Here is a 303-nt window from a genome sequence, read left to right on the forward strand (position 1 = left end):
CCTACCTCTCCAATGGGTAGTGTGTGACCTTGGGGCAGGTCCTTTAGTACCTTAACCTGTAAAATGGGAGCAATAAAAGCCAACTCTATTTTTCACATGATCTGTCATCAAACTCCACCACATTCTGCCACGTCCTTAAATTAGCCGGGTAAAGAAACTACAAATGGGGAAGGTACATGGTGCTCCCAGCTTGGTCTCATCAAGCCTGGCTCTATATTGTTATGGGTGAGGGTTATCTTGTCCTTTTTTCCTACATCCACTTCTAGAGCCCTTGATGTTCTGTCAGTTCCTGCAAGGTACAGG

This window comes from Mandrillus leucophaeus, unplaced genomic scaffold (assembly GCF_000951045.1).
Source record: "Mandrillus leucophaeus isolate KB7577 unplaced genomic scaffold, Mleu.le_1.0 Scaffold255, whole genome shotgun sequence".
NCBI classification, from domain to species: Eukaryota; Metazoa; Chordata; class Mammalia; order Primates; family Cercopithecidae; genus Mandrillus; species Mandrillus leucophaeus.